The 15,295-nt window shown below is 46.3% G+C and overlaps 1 protein-coding gene across 1 annotated transcript in view; it reads left to right on the plus strand.

The window, feature by feature from the left end:
• AGPAT3 (1-acylglycerol-3-phosphate O-acyltransferase 3) overlaps nucleotides 1-15,295 on the plus strand; it is a 112,528-nt gene that overhangs the window by 1,251 nt on the left and 95,982 nt on the right. The window contains exon 2 of the mRNA XM_006169443.3: nucleotides 12,827-12,889. The gene's annotated coding sequence lies outside the window, so the exon portion shown is untranslated. The remainder of the gene's footprint in view (nucleotides 1-12,826; nucleotides 12,890-15,295) is intronic.

Consider the following 15,295-nt stretch of genomic DNA (forward strand, 5'->3'; position numbering starts at 1 on the left):
AGGAATGTCTCTATTTCTTTTTAAATTAAAAAATACTTAGTCTATGAAGACACATACCTAAAATACTGAACTCCCTATGCCTACTGTGCAGTGGAGAACTACTATGATAGAAACATTTGAAGCCAGAAGTTAAAGCTAAAAACTTCAAACATTTCTAATGTGGAAGCAGAAAAAGGGGAGCAGGAGGGAAGTTACCCTTGGAGAAAGAGGTAACAGCACCTCTGTGTCCCAGCGCAAGCTCTCTTTGCCTGAGTGCAGGAGCCACGCAGGGAACGGGCCGGTGGGACTGGGGTGTGCTTGTGCCGTAAGACATGCACCTGTCCTGGGGGCTTAGCATGGATGGGATTGCCAGCGATCTCAGTGATCCTGTTTACATGTTGAAATAATGCCAGTTTGGATATATTGAGTTAAATAAAATATATTACTAAATTATTTCTCCTAAGTCAACCAGTGGTGTGGTGTTAAGGTGGCTGAATCCCACATGGCCGTATGCATGGTTTGAGTCCCTGACCCAGTGGCTTGAAAATATTGCTGGATGTGTGTGTATGCATGCCCAAAATCTCAAAAGGAGAAACAGAGGAGAAAGGGGAGCACTCCTTGGGGGATGCTTTTTCACGCTCCCTCTCCTTTCTTTTTGTTTCTCTCCTGCAAGTGCATGAACCCTCTAGCAAATTAAAAAATGTTTCCCCTATTTCTTTCCTTTTTTTAAATTTCATGATAGCATATGTGAGAGGGAGAGAGAGTGAGAGAGAGAAAGAGAAGGAGAAGCCACTCAATAAGATCTGGTCGTGCTGCAATCCCCTCCCCTCAGTCCTCCAGCTTCTCAGGCTCTTGGGCACTAGCGTGCGCACCCCATGTCTTTCAGGTTAACAGGGCCAGGTCCAAACATGCAGTTGGCCATGTGGTTTCCAGCACTGCAGTTCACCGAGCTACCAACTACACAGAGGCATGCTCCCTGTTTCTTTTTAACATGGCCACTAGGAATTTAAAATTGCATCTGGGTTCATATGGCATTTCCACTTCACAGTGCTAGTTGAACTTCTGTTGCTCCATCAAGGGAGTCTCTCAGGCAAGTCCTTCAGCTGTGGGATGTCTCCAGGCATGATTGAGGGGTCAGTCTCGTGTCACTTTCCTGCTGGACCTCACACCTCCTTTGTATAATGGGACACATACATAGCACTGTTTAGAAATGTCTGGCAGATGCTACCTGCTACATGCGTTACACCTTGTTATTAATAACACCTTTTGTGCTAGCTCTTTCACGTGAGAAAATGAATTTCATAGATTGTCCAGACCCAGTGTTTCAAGATGATGCGTATTTCTATCTGGAATTCTGGGGCACATCTACACTGGGAGGCAGGATGACCCTTGCTAGCTTAAGCGGCATTGAGGGTGGGGTGGGGGCCTGTGTCCCTCACCAGGACAGGCTTGTCTCCCTTCCCTGGGGGTACATTATGGGTAGTTGCATTCCGGGGTAGCCCAGAGTCTGAAGACCCAGGTCCCTGTACTTTTCCACATTGGGATCAGGCTCTGAGCTCTCAGAGCAGGCATCTGGTGGGCCTGTGAGAGGTACGCCTCAGCTTCACCCTCTAAACCCTGCAGTGCCTGTCACCACTGTGATAGCAGAAGCCCTTAGGTCTCCTGTCACCACAGGCACCATGTCTGTGATGCCACCTCTCAGTTCTGTGCCCCTGGGTGGGCTTACAGGGTGACTCTCTGACACCTTTGTCCTTAGGGCTCTGGGGACAGTTGACTGATCAATGCCCAGTGCCACAGCTTCTCATTCGTCCCCTCGGCACTGTGAGATGTGGGTTTCTGGTGCACGGATGAGATTGAGTACTTGGTAATGGTGGGTCCCTCTGGCACCTGATGGTGGCCCAAGGCCCATGCTCATTGTGGGCCCTGAGTGGGAAGGGCAGGCTTTTTCTTCTTTCATTCACGATTTAGTAGCCCAAGAGGTACATGGCTGGATGCTGATGCTGCAGGCTGTAAAACTGTGACACCTTAGGACCATCTTCTGCCCTCCCTGCTGGAGTGCCAGCCTCTGGCCAAGGGCTTCATCCAGTCTGGGACTTTACTGCCTGCCTTCAGAGGCCACCTAAGGCTAAAAACCAGCCTTGTCTTTCTGTATTCTCAAGGACAGTCACGACCTAAACCCCCCTCACTGGACATGGCGTGGTGGAGCGAAGTGGCCCTGATCAGAGTTCTCAGCTCCCATGGGATTGCAGGGCAGGTGCCTCACCTTGCCCATACCCCAGGCCAGTTCTGCCCTTGGGCAGTGCCTCCTCTCTGGTTTCACAGGGGGAGCCACTGCTCTGGAGCTCAGTGGACCACCATCAGCTCCAGTGCCCATGGGGCTGGCCCAGTTATTACCTTGACTCAGGTCTGGGCCCTGTCGACTTTCTTCTCATCGGTGTTGGTCTTTTTGCAGTGAGCATGGGTGTCTCGCTCCTAAGACTTATGAGCAGGTGTACTTGTGTCACAAGGATGTCTCCCTGTCTCTGAGAGCAGGACATCACCTTCACAGACTTCCCAGAATAGTCTCCAGGGCTGGGGTCAGGTCCCATGCACCACCCCCACGGGTCCCTTCCTGTCTCCCTCCAGTCCCGATCTCCTTATCCCTTTCTATCCTTCCTTCCCTCTTCCTTCTCCCCTGTCCTCTCCCTTCTCTCCCAAACCCTTCTGTGTCATGAAGGCATTTGATAGCAGGTGATGGAGGAATGGCTTTTTCAGTAAATAAGCTTTTTGTAACCAACTCACTGGTTTAAGACAATAGCATGAGAAGTGAATCCCTTGTCTTCCCTTATTTCCTGTCATTCCTGTCCCCATTTTCTGCTCATTGGAGCATGTTACTTTCCTAGAACGAAAGAGCCCCTGGGTCCTTCCCTGTCCTGCCTCCAGTCTGGCTGCCATTGGCTGCGGGTCCTCAGATGTGCTTGAGGCCCTTCCTGGTGCCCCTGTTCCTCCCGGTGGGTTCTGAGTGGCTTCGGGTGGCCAGGCTGGGACTGGTGAGGTGCTGGACAGAGGGACAGTTACTGGGACTTGACCTTGAGTGTGGGGACGAGACAGAGTCAGTATCAGAGCAGTGTGGACTCGTGCTTGCACAGCTCGTTTCTGTTTCTGCTTTCTCTTACCTGGAATAATTCAGACTGAGTGACAGTGCCTTACTTTCCCTTCAGAAACATGACATTTATCCCGCAGGCTTTGTTTGAATGGACGCACTGGTTTAATGAAGATAGAAGTCAGCCTTAGCTAGTGAAGAGTGAGCGTAGAGCAGGGGAGGGGGCTGTGACATCTGAACCTGGAAGAACGTGGTGTCCCTGACTCTGTGGCACCTCTGTGCCATGTCCCCACCCCCTCCCTTTAAGCTGACTGTATATCTCTGGTAGCTGGACCCCGCGGCAGGGCTTGAGCACAGGAGGCCCAGGCTGGCTGGGAGGATGGCCCTGTGCAGCCTGTCCTCGAGTCATTGATCAAGATGCAGAGATTGGGTGGCCCTGATGCCTAGTGGTTATGGCAGCCAGATCCCTCATGGCTAACTGCTGTTAATTCTGGGCCCTGGTGGCTTGAAAAACATGCTGGATACATGTGCATGTGTGTCCCAAATCATAAGAGCATGGCGAGATAGAGGAGAAGGAATCACAAAACGACCATCCCCATTGAAGGGTTCTCTCTCTGGTGAGTGCACATGCCCTCTGACAAAAAAAAAAAAAAAAAAAAAAAGATGCAGAAATTTGCTTTTCTGTTTTTAGATAGCCTTCAGTTCTAGAATGAATAGCTTTCATTTCCATGTTTTTCTTCACTTAGTCATTACTGGTTTCCTCTATAAGCTGATCGGAGAGGACAAAGACATCTCTTGTTGGTAGCTCTGTAACCCAGCCTCTGACCCAGGCCTGGCCTCGGGGGACGCCCAGAGAGCGAGCAGTCAGTGCCCAGGTACTGGGTGGGGCGCAGCTGCAGGCAAAGGTGTACAGGCTTCCGATGGGTGAGGGCATCTTGGCTCAGGGTCCAGGTAGGTAGGGTTTTCTCAGAAGTGATAAGCCCACTAGCTGTAGCAAGGGGATCCCTGAAGGAGAAAATGGGAACAGAGGCAGCCAGGCAGGGTGGAAGCCAGGAGGGGCCTTACAGCAGTAGGGCAGATGTGATGCCCTAGGAAGATTACTACTGTGAAGAGCAAAGCAGAGAGGGAGGGGCTGTGCCCACTCAGGTGGGGGCCAGGGCCCTGCACCTGCCATGGCCAAGCATGGAGGGAACTGCAGGGGAGAGAACACTTTCGGGGGATCAGAGGACTTGCAGCTGGTTGTCAGGAGAGGTGCAGGTATCAGCCTGTTCCCAGGTTTCCAGACTGTGGGTGGATAGAGCTAGTGAGATGCGGCCTCCTGGGAACAGCGTGTAACCCAGAACATGGGATACAGTGCAAGAAACCTGCTCTCTCCTATTATTCAGAAGGTCTTTAGAAAAAAATGTGGAAGTTGGAGGGAGACTCCCACGTCTAGAGTCCATAAGCAGCAGCCCATAGACTGCATTTGACCCCCGTCTGTTTTTAGAAAGAAAGTTTCACTGACGCAGCCACTCCCACATGCTTGCTCACCTCCTGGGGTGGCTCTTGTGCTCCGGCTGTGGAGCTGCATCAGTCCAGCAGAAGCTGCCTGACCCACAGCTAGAGCTACTCACTGCCTTCCCTTTACAGAACAGGTCACCACCCTCCACTCCAGGTTTCAGAGTCTGGGTCAGCTAGTGGTGTGGTGGTTAGGGCAGCTGGATCTCACATGGCTGATGGTGCCGTTCAAGTCCCAGACCAAGAGGCTTGAGAAACATGCAGGACGGCTTGATGTGTGTGTGCCTGAAGTCCTGAGAGGAGAAATGGAGGAGAGGGGATTGTGGCGTGGTCATGTCTCCCTTGAGGGTGCTTTCTTACTATCTTTCTCTTTCTCCCTGGTGAGTGCATGCACCTTCTAGCAATTTTTTTTTTTTTTAAGTTTTTTGCTATATGGCGCATGTGTTCATCAGAAAGACAGAGACAGACAGAAAGTGAGAAATCACCCCCTGGGGGAATGGCCATGCCACAATCCCTTCTCCATTCTCCTCTCGAGATCTTGGGCACACATGCACACGCGCCTGGCATGAGTTTAAACCACCAGGTCTGGGACTCGAACTGCGGTCAACTACATGGGAGTCCAGCGACATAGCCATTATGCCAAGTGCTGGTCCCCCTTCTAGCAAATTTAAAAGGAAGAAAAAGAGAGAGATTACAAGATCATAAAGAAATGAACAACTAAATACAATGTATGACCTTGAATAGAGTCTGGTGTAAAAAAACAACTAAAAAAGCATTTTTGGAACAATTGGAGAAATTTGGATGTAGATTGGCTATTAGATAATATTAAAAGTTGGTTGTTGGGACAAGCAGAGGGCATAATGGTTACATGGCTGGACTCCCACGTAGTCAACCATGGTTTGAACACCGGACCAGGTGACTTAAAACTCATGACGAGGGGACCAGCAGTTGGCGTAATGGCTATGTTGCTGGACTCCCATGTAGTTGACTGCAGTATGAGTCCCGGACCCGGTGGCTTAAACTCATGCCAGGCACGTGTGCGTGCGTGCCCAAGATCCCGAGAGGAGAATGGAGGAGAAGGGATTGCGGCGTGACCATCCCCCCTGGGAGGTGATTTCTCGCTTTCTGTCTCTATGTCTCTCTCTGTCTGTCTGGCGAGTGCACGCGCCCTATAGCAAAAACCTCTCAAAAAAAAACAACCAACCAAACAAAAGCCTCATGCCAGGGGTGTGTGAGTGCATGCTCAACATCTTGAGAGGTGAATAGAGGGGGGATTGCGGTGTGGCCATCTTCCCTGGAAGCTGATTTCTCGCTTTCTGTCTTTCTGTCTTCCAGCAAGTGCACACATCCTATAGCAAAAATCTGTCTAGGGAACCAGCAGTTAGTGTAATGGCTATGTTGCTGGATTCCCACGTAGTCGACCGCGGTTCGCGTCCCGGACCCGGTGGCTTAAAACTCACGCCGGGCGCGTGTGCGTGCGTGCCCAAGATCCCGAGAGGAGAATGGAGGAGAAGGGATTGCGGCGTGACCATCCCCTCTGGGGGGTGATTTCTCACTTTCTGTCTCTCTGTCTCTCTCTGTCTGTCTGGCGAGCGCACGCGCCCTATAGCAAAAACCTCTCAAAAAAAAAATCTGTCTGAAAACGAAAGAACTGGTTGTTAATTTTCTCGGTGTGCTCATTTGATTGTGGTTATATAGAATGCCTTACTTTTAGGAGAGATATACTGAAGTACTTAAGTAAGGAGGACTATGATGTCTGAGGGTAGGTTTCAAGTGGCTCAGGAATAAAAACATTCACACAGACACACATGCACATGTGTAAACAAGGAGACTTCAAAGAGTTTGTGGAAAATACAAATTTGTGGGATTAAAATTTTAAATGTCAACTTTATTTTTCAACATAAGTTTCATCAAATTTAAGACACTTTTGTAAGGCAAATCCTATCTATCCCTAAAGAACAGAGATCCTGGAAATTCAACCATGTAAATTTCTTTAATGGAAGTAAAATGGGTGCTCTTTAGAATTTTTTTAAGATTTTGAAATGAAAAGATGTCAGGAAGAGCCACCTTAGATCTGTAAGGTGGGTCTCTAATGATTACCCGCAAAACCCTGCAGAATTGCCCTGGTTTGATGAGAGGGATGAGCAGGAGTATGATGGTGGAGAAGGATTCTCCGGCGAAGGTTTCCCTGCTAAAGCTTCAGCTAGCTTTCTCAAAACACTCTAGCAATAAGCAGATGTATTTTTTTTTTTTTTCCTTTCAGAGAGTCAACAAGCAGAATGCCTTGAATTTCTCCAGAAGGGTTTCATCATCTTTTTTTTTTGGAGAGGTTTTCGCTATAGGGCGCGTGCGGTCGCCAGACAGACAGAGAGAGACATAGAGACAGAAAGCGAGAAATCACCCCCCAGGGGGGTTGGTCATGCTGCAATCCCTTCTCCTCCATTCTCCTCTCGGGATCTTGGGCACGCTTGCACATGCGCCTGGCGTGATTTTAAGCCACTGGGTCCAGGACACGAACCGCGGTCGACTACGTGGGAGTCCAGCGACATAGCCATTACGCTAACTGCTGGTTCCCTGTCATCTTTGCTCTTGACCCATTAGCTTTCGCTCTGACTGGGTCACTCCCTGTCTTGGTGGCCTTTGCTCTGTGCTTTGTCTTCAGGATCATACTGGTAAAGCCACATGTCATCTCCTGTTACAGTTCTTTGAAGAAATGCTTCAGGATTTTCTTCCTACTTGCTTAAAAATTTCCATTGGAAGTTGTGATCTTGTCTTCAGCTGATCTGGGTGCAACCGTTTTGGCACCTATCAAATAGAATGTCTGCTCAACTTTAATTTGTCAGTCAGGGTTATGCAAGCTGAAACCATTAAGGTGTCTGTGCTCTGGGCTATGGTTTCTCCTGTTAGCCATCAGTCCTCCCAATTAGATTTCCAATTAGGGTACACAAAAGACACTTTCGTCTTGCAAACTTATGTGGATGGTGTGCTGCTATGGGTATTATTTTCAATACTGTCTTGTCCCTTCTTAAAATGTCCACTTGTAAACTGCTGATTTCTGTGGAGCATTGCCCCCCTACACTTTTGGTAAAACATCAATGATTTCAGTGTTTTTCTACCCAAGCTTCACTATAAACTTAATGTTTGCTCTTGTTTCAATTTTAGCAGAAATTGCTAACTTGCTCTGATAGGGACTCTTTTCAAATGGATATTTTATCCTTTTTAGTACCTCAAACTAGATCCTGTTCAGACATAACAAGTTAGCACAAATTCATTTTGGTGTAAAAATTTTTTTTTTGAAAATCACATAGTTTTTTCATAATATGCATTCTCCATGAACTTGTTGAAGATTCCTCATATAAAGGATATTTGGCAAAATTTGGCAAAAATTTTTAATCTATATAGTCATATAGAGATTTTGGTTGTACTATTACTTCAATTTATTTGTGCAAAATTTTCATGATAAATTTTGGAGGAAAATTCATGATGTTCCTTCTTAATTATTAAAAAAAAATTGTCAGAGGGTACATGTACTGGCCAGGCAGAGACAGAGAGAGAAAGTGAGAAAGCACCCTCATTGGGAAGGGTCATGCCACAATCCCTTCTCCTCCATCTCTCCCTTCCTCTGGGATCTTGGGCATGCACGGACACGTACCTGGCGTGTTTCTCAAGCTGCCGGGTCTGGAATTTGAACTGTGCAGTTGGGTATGTGAGATCTAGCTGCCTTAACCACTACACTACAGGCTGGCCCTCTCTTTAACATTTGTAAGGCTTTAATCCACCTACAATTTATTTTTGTGTATTTAAAAAATATGTTCCAGGTACTTTATAATTTTGATGCTGCTGTAGCTAGTATTGAAATAATCTCTACTTGTTTGTTGATATATGAATTTTTTATTGTTTTAGAATTATTTATTAATTTAACTTTGTTACTATTATTTTTAAATTCGACCAGAGGGAGACAGAGTGAGAGAAAGGGCAAGGTAGAAAGCAAGCCACCAGGTCCGGAACTCCAACTGTGGTTGGCCATTTGGGAGTCCAGTGCCTTAACCATCACACCACCTGCTGGCCCAATATATGAATATTGATTGGTTACTGTTTATATTGCTATCTTGCTAAATTTTCTTATTGATTTAAAAATTATTTTTTATTTCAGATTATTTATTATTTTAATTTTCAGAAGTTCTAAGTGCATAGTCACGTCACTTGTGTATAATGACACTTTTTTTTTCTTTTTGAATCTTAGATTTTTATTTCTTTTTCTTGCCTTACTGTGTTAGCTAGCCTTTCCACTCAGCTGTGAGCTGAAGAGGTGATAGAAGCAGCTTTGATGATGAAGGGTCCTGACCATTCATTTACTACTAAGTGTGATATTTATTTTAAATTTTTTTTTTGAGAGTTTTTTGCTGTAGGGCGTATGCGCTTGCCAGAAAGACAGAGAGAGGCAGGGAAACAGAAAGCAAGAAATCACCCCCTGGGGTAGATGGCCATGCTGCTGTCCCTTTTCCTTCATTCTTCTCTTGGGATCTTGGGCACACACGCTCACGAGCCCGGCATGGGTTTAAGCCACCATGTTTGGGACTTGAACCATAGTTGACTACATGGGAGTCCAGTGATGTAGCCATTATGCCATCTGCTGGTCCATATTGTAGCTTTTAATTTTATTTTAATTAAACATTTTTTATTCTTTATTAAATTGATGAAATTTCCTTCTAGTCCTGATTTTCTAGGAGGTTTTGATTTATTATTATTTTAAAAAATCATAATTGTTGGGCCAGCAGGTGGTATCCAGGTTAAGGCAGCTCCATCCCTCAGGGCCAACTGTGTGCTTTAAGTTCTAGACCTGGCAGCTTGCCAGGCATGTGTGTGTGCACCCAAAATCCTGAAAGGAGAATGGAGAAGGGATTGCAAAGTGACCATACCCCCAAGGGAGGTGATTTCTCACCTTCTCTGTCTGTCTCTTCCTCTCTTCAGCAAGTGCATGTGCCCTATAGCAAACTACAAAAAAAATTATAATCATGAATGGATGTTTCTATTAAAATGATCATATGGTTCCCTCCCCTTTGTTTGTTTGTTTTTCTTTTTTGGGGAGGTTTTTGCTATAGGGCACGTGCACTTGCCAGAAAGACAGAGAGAGAGAAAACAAGAAATCACCCCCCATAGGGGATGGCCGTGCTGCAATCCCTTCTCCTCCATTCTCCTCTCGGGATCTTGCACATGCATGCAACGCGTTTAAGGCACCGGGTCCAGGACTGGAACCACGGTCGGCTACATGGGAGTTCAGTGACATAGCCATTATGCTAACTGCTGATCCCTGATTTTCCCTTTTTGACATGTGGATATAATGTTAAAACATCCTTACATTCCTGGGCTAAACCCAACTTAGCCATGACCTTTTTTTTTTTTTTTTTAGTAAATTACAAGATTCAGTTAGCTAGTATTTTCTTTAGGCTTCTGGTACTTATCCCCATGAATGAGATTTTCCTATAATTATCCTTTTTAATATTATTCTTTGGCAGATCTGGCAGGGAGGTTATAGTAGATTCAGAATACATCAGACACAGTGTGGTAATTTCCTTCTCTTTTGTTCCTTACTACTCTGAGCGTTTATGAGAGTTTGGAATCACTCTACCTTGGGATGTTGCTAGATCTCACTGGTGAAACCATCCTGAACTTGGGGTGCTTTTTTGTTTGTTTTGTTGGTGGATGTTTGACTTCTGCTTCAGTTTTGTAATGGTTTAGTATTTGTTGGGTTTTCTATTTCTTCTTAATCATATTTTTGTGAATTATTTTCCCTAGAAATCTGCCCTCTTATTAACATTTCTAAGTTTCTTGCAGTGAAGTGGTTCGTAATACTTTATTTTTAATAATCCTACAACATTTGGCTCTGTCCCCTTTCTTTCTTGATATTATGTGTGTCTCATCTCTTTTTATCTTGATGTCTCTTAACAAAACTGTTGATTTTTTAATCCCTATATTTAGGGTGTGTGTGCTTGCTGGAGAGAGACAGAGAGAAACAGTGAGAGGGAAAATGAGGAATCACACCCCAGAGGGGATGGCCACACGACAGTCTCTTCTCCATTCTCCTCCTGGAATTTTGGGTGTGTGTGTGCACGTGTACTTGGTGCCTGGTGTGATATTTCAAGCTTTCAGGTCTGGGACTTGAACCGTGATCAGCCATGTGGGAATCCAGCACCCTAATGACTATGCCACCTACTGGCCCAATTTATTAATCTCTGTAATGTACCAGTGTTGTAGCTTTCTGTATGTTTTCTATGTCATTAATTTCTGCTTTTAAAATTATTTCCTTCTTTTAAATTTATTTTTTATTTTCCTAATTTCTTGAAATAGATGTCATTTGTTTCAGCCTTTTAAAACTTTCTGATTTACATTTAAATATAACATTCCTTTTAGGAATTTTTAAAAGCCATAGCCTGTAAGTTGTGATATGAAATATTTTTGTTACTGTTTTATTCAATATATTAATTACTGTTTGGTTTATTTTTTGACTATTGAAAACAATTTTGAGTTTCTAAACATGTGAGAATTTTTACAACTACCTTTTTTTTTTTCTTTCAGTTTTTGCCATGGGAGGATGTACTTGCTAGAGAGAGACAGCAAGACGGAAAGTGAAGAATCATCCCTTGAGGGGATGGCCATGCCCCAATCTCCTCTCCAGTGTCTTCAGTCTTTGGCATACATGCACACACACTTGGCTTGATTTTCAGGCCACCAACCTGGGACTTGTGGTTGGCCATGTGGGAGTCCAGTGCCTTAACCACCTCACCACCTGTTTACCCCCTACTTTTTAAAATTTTTTTCACTTTAAGTGCATCAAAGAATCTGCTCTCTGATTGGGGGTGTGTGTGCAGTGTTGAAACTTGACACTTACTTTGTGGTCCAATATTATGGTCTGATTTTGAAATGTTCTATATGCCTTTTAAAATATTATGTTCTATCATTGTGGGGCAGCATTTTGTGTAAATTCATTAAGTCAAGTTTATAAATCATGTTGTTTTTAAGTCTTCTCTGTCGAGAATCAACAAACTATGGCCTGTGGGCTAAATCTGGCTTGCCACTTGTTGGTATAAACAGAGTTTCATTGGATCACAGATGTACCCATTCATTTATGCATTGTCTGTAGCTGTTTTCTCTCTAGGACACAGTTGAGTAGTTGTGACAGAGACTATTTAACCGAATAACCTAAAATGTTTATATTTGGCCCTTTCCAGGAGGTGTTTGCTGACTCCCGTATCTTTTTTAGATGTTTTCTTTATTTACGATAGGACATTTGTGTATGCAAATGAAAGGCAGGTAGCGGAAGGGCACCACCTTCCTGAGGTCTGGTCACACCATGATTTCTTCCCTTCAGTTCCCCAGCATTGCAGACTCCCAGACAGGGTTCATACCGCAGTTTCCATGTGGGAGCTGGCTTCTCCTGCGCAGAGCATTGCCACTGTACTGCAGATCTGACGCCTGGTCTTCTCAGCTGCTGTATCTACCTGATCTGTCCGCTCCTACAGTTCCATCGGTTTTTGTGTTATGCATTTGGGGGCTGTGTTATTAGTTGATGCAAGTATAAATGGTTGTATCTTCCTTGTGAGTCAAGTCTTTCACTATAAAGTGGTCTTCGTACCTCTTCTAGATTCTATGCCTTCTAGTCTACTTAGCAGGGTTAAAGTGGTGAATTGTATGTTATGTCTAGTTTGCCACAGTTTAAACAAATACATAAACAAAGGACTTTGCTTTGTTGAGCACAGGCAAGTCAGCCATGAGCTGGACTAGAAAGGTGCTCGAGAGTCCTGGGTTTGATGGGACTTTGAGGACGGGTGAGAGTGTAATGAAGTGGGCCGTGGCTGGGGGCAGTGTGCAGCCTTGGGCTCCCAGGGCCCAGAGGCCGGAGGTACTGCACTCTGCAGGGCCAGATGCAGCTGCCTTTAGCTGTTCCGAGAGCCTACAGGGGACTGGGAGCTGCTTTCCTGGGGTGAGACCTCTGGCTGTCTCCAGGTTTGTTCATTTTTGAGCCATCTGTTGGACCTCCTTGTCAGGCAGGATTGGGGGTGGGGATGGCACTGAGAAAGGTCCTAAATAGGCCATGCACTGATACTGCTTAAGTTAGTTGAATATCTAGTTAATGGGAAAGGGAGTGAAGGCACTTGTCGGTTTCCCTGGTGCAGGCCTTTGTGGTTTTCGAGTAACTGCATGTGGGCAGTCACACATGTATTTTCCAGTTCCGAGAACGCATGTTCACACTCGCACTTTCCCTTTCAGGCCTTTCGAGTGGGTAACCTCCGAGGGCTCCGTCTCCACGGGCTTCATCAACCTCGCACAGTGGTAAGTCCAAGGCTGTGTGTGTGTGTGTGTGTGTGTGTGTGTGTGTGTGCACGCGCTTGCCTCCCCGGGGCAGGGTGTTGCCTTGGTGGCCAGCAGAGGTGGGCCCAGCAGTCTGAGACTAGCTGGCCGGCCCAGCTTGGGTGGAACTGGTGGGATGAGTGTGCCTGCGGGCATGGCCAGCCCTCATATGCTGTCACCTGATTTTCCTGAAGGGATGTGAATGTTTTAACATTCCCTTATGGTCAGAGGATGTTGATCACAGTTGCTTCCCATTCGGTCAGATCCAGATGGTGAGGTACAGCTTCCTTGGTTCTCTCCTCCCATGGGGGTAAGCTGAGTTGCCAAGGGGCCAGGCTCAAGTGCTGCGTGACCGGGCTGCCTACTGGGGCACAGCCTGCTGGGGGTCATCTCAGCAGAGCTGGCCTAGCGTCTGGCTCCCGTAGGAGTCCTGGAGTCCATTGATCTCCTGGGGCCTAACTGTAGCCGTCCAGCTTGCCCAGGGGACCTGGAGGTCGGCATGCACATCCACCACCAGCAGCTGCATGTGCGACTGTTCCCGTGGCAGCTCTCTAGAGGGCCTGGTACTTGGTGGACAGCACAGGTGACCCCGAGGTTCCATCCCTAGATGGGCCCTGGGTCATCCAGGCCTGTCGCCTGTGGCACCTGCAGGAACGGGTGGCTCTTGCTGCATTTCGGTGCCCCTTCCTCGTCAGCTCCACTGTCACGGCTAGCTAATTCAGCCACAGGTCCCCCAGCCTTGACCAACTGTCATTCAGCAGCATTTCTTCTACCTGGGAGACTTCTGTCTTACAGAGTGCTGCCTTCAGAGAGCAGATCCCATCCAGTATGCGTGAGTTATGAGTTTAACTCAGAGTCTCCTAGTCCCAGTTCTTGGCAGGCAGCAATTGCAGTTACAGCCAGACTGGACTGAAAACCACTGCTGGGTGGAAGCAAACATGAGCAGGACCAGCGCAGCTTTCTATAGTTACAGTCATGACTCGTTTCAGATATTTTTCTTAAACAGGTGAACTGAGGATTGAAATGCCTCTTTAGTTTTCAAATTAAACTAACTTTGTTTAGTGTCTCTTTATAAGTATGTTATTGTGCCCGTTTGTTTGATGACTGCTGATATAATATGATATGTATGGTGGCTCTCAGCGGAATGGCACTGAGCATGTCGCCAGCATTTGAATAAATGAAAGTTGCTTTTTTTTTGTTCACTCTGTTTATGGCTTTGTTACAATGTTGTAAGCTACCAGTCTGTGCAAAAGAAAATTGAAACATTTTATCCTAAGTTAAGTTTTCAATGTGTTTCTTTTTCTTTCTTTCTTTCTTTTTTTTTAATTTTGCCAGAGGGCATGTGCTCTTGCCAGAGACAGAAAGACCAGGAAAGTGAGAAAGCACCTTCCATGGGGGATAGTCATGCCATAATCCCCTCTCTCCATTTGTCTCTCCTTTCAGGATTTCGGGTATGCACGCACATGCACCTGGCATTTCTCACGCCACCAGGTTTAGGACTTGAACCACACAATCAGCCATGTGGGATCCAGCTGCATTAATCACCCACCATGGGGCTGGTCCATATTTCTTTTTTAAAATCATCTTCTAGCAGTTGCTAGGCTGTATGCAGGGCTGGGAGGAGTGTGTGTTGCTGGCTGCAGTGGGCACGGAGGTTCCTGGGAGGGAGGCTAGCAAGAGCAGGGGAGCGGCCAAAAGCCTTTGGTCTGTGAAATTCAAGATTCTTACTACACATGGTAAGCACGTGTCCTTGCCAGTGTTTTGTTTCTGGAGGAGAAATAGGCCGTAGCTTGCAGGTCCTCAGTCAGACCTCTTCCAGGATGATGAAATTTGGGGAAGATAAAGATGGAAATCAGTTTGATCCCTTGCTCCTGTTTCTGGGATGAGGACTTGATTCTGTAATGATTGAGGGGTGGGAAAGGATGGGAAGAATGACAGGTTGGAAACTGCTGCTGGAGCCAGTAGCAGCGGCAGAGCTCTTCCAGATCAGGGTCAGAGCCGAGCACCTAGCACAGTTAGCTCCACCGGTACAAAGCTAAGTGGCTCTTAGTTACACACATACAATGTGTCACCTTTTTTTTTTTTTTTTTTTTTTTAAGAGGTTTTTGCTATAGGGTGCATGTGCTCTCCAGAAAGACAGAGACAGAAAAATAGCAAGTGAGAAATCACCCCCCAGGGGGGATGGCCACACTGCAGTCCCTTCTCCTCCATTCTTCTCTCGGGATCTTGGGCAGGCACACACATGCGCACGGCGTGAGTTTAAGTCACTGGGTCCGGGACTCAAACCGCGGTTGACTACATGGGAGTTCAGTGACATAGCCATTACGCTAACTGCTGGTCCCGTGTCTGTTAATCTTTAATAAAAAGTGCTTATAAAAACATACCATA

This window comes from Tupaia chinensis, unplaced genomic scaffold (genome assembly GCF_000334495.1).
Source record: "Tupaia chinensis unplaced genomic scaffold, TupChi_1.0 Scaffold147038_1, whole genome shotgun sequence".
NCBI classification, from domain to species: Eukaryota; Metazoa; Chordata; class Mammalia; order Scandentia; family Tupaiidae; genus Tupaia; species Tupaia belangeri.